Source organism: Penaeus monodon, chromosome 28, assembly GCF_015228065.2.
Source record: "Penaeus monodon isolate SGIC_2016 chromosome 28, NSTDA_Pmon_1, whole genome shotgun sequence".
NCBI lineage: Eukaryota > Metazoa > Arthropoda > Malacostraca > Decapoda > Penaeidae > Penaeus > Penaeus monodon.
The window spans coordinates 25,817,418-25,817,832 of NC_051413.1; positions in this window are offsets into that span (position 1 = coordinate 25,817,418).

A 415-nucleotide genomic window follows, 5' to 3' on the forward strand; every position below is an offset into this window, starting at 1 on the left:
CTCAGACACACAAATGTATATTATATCTTACGTATTTTGTTTTCAAACTCCGTCTCGAGACAAAATATGGTAACATACTTATCCACCCATCAAGAAAGAATTAACAATGTTCTCATTTCCAAAACTCGGAGCGTTTCGCCGCATCACAGGCCACAAGGACATAGCATAGAACCCACACCCGTACTCACTGCGCCTGCGAGCGGCACTGGTGGGGGGCGTCGCGGCAGAGGCGGTGCACCATGCTCGACGCTGCCAGGAGGACGCCGCTGGGGACATCCGTGTAGGAGTTTGCGAGGTCCTGCAAGGGAGAGAAATCAATGGTTGATGAGCTTTATCCTAGAAGGAACATTAATGCGAGAGGAGACAGCGCCATATTTGTAAAACTGCATATTTTGATAGCGTGGAAGGGGAACAA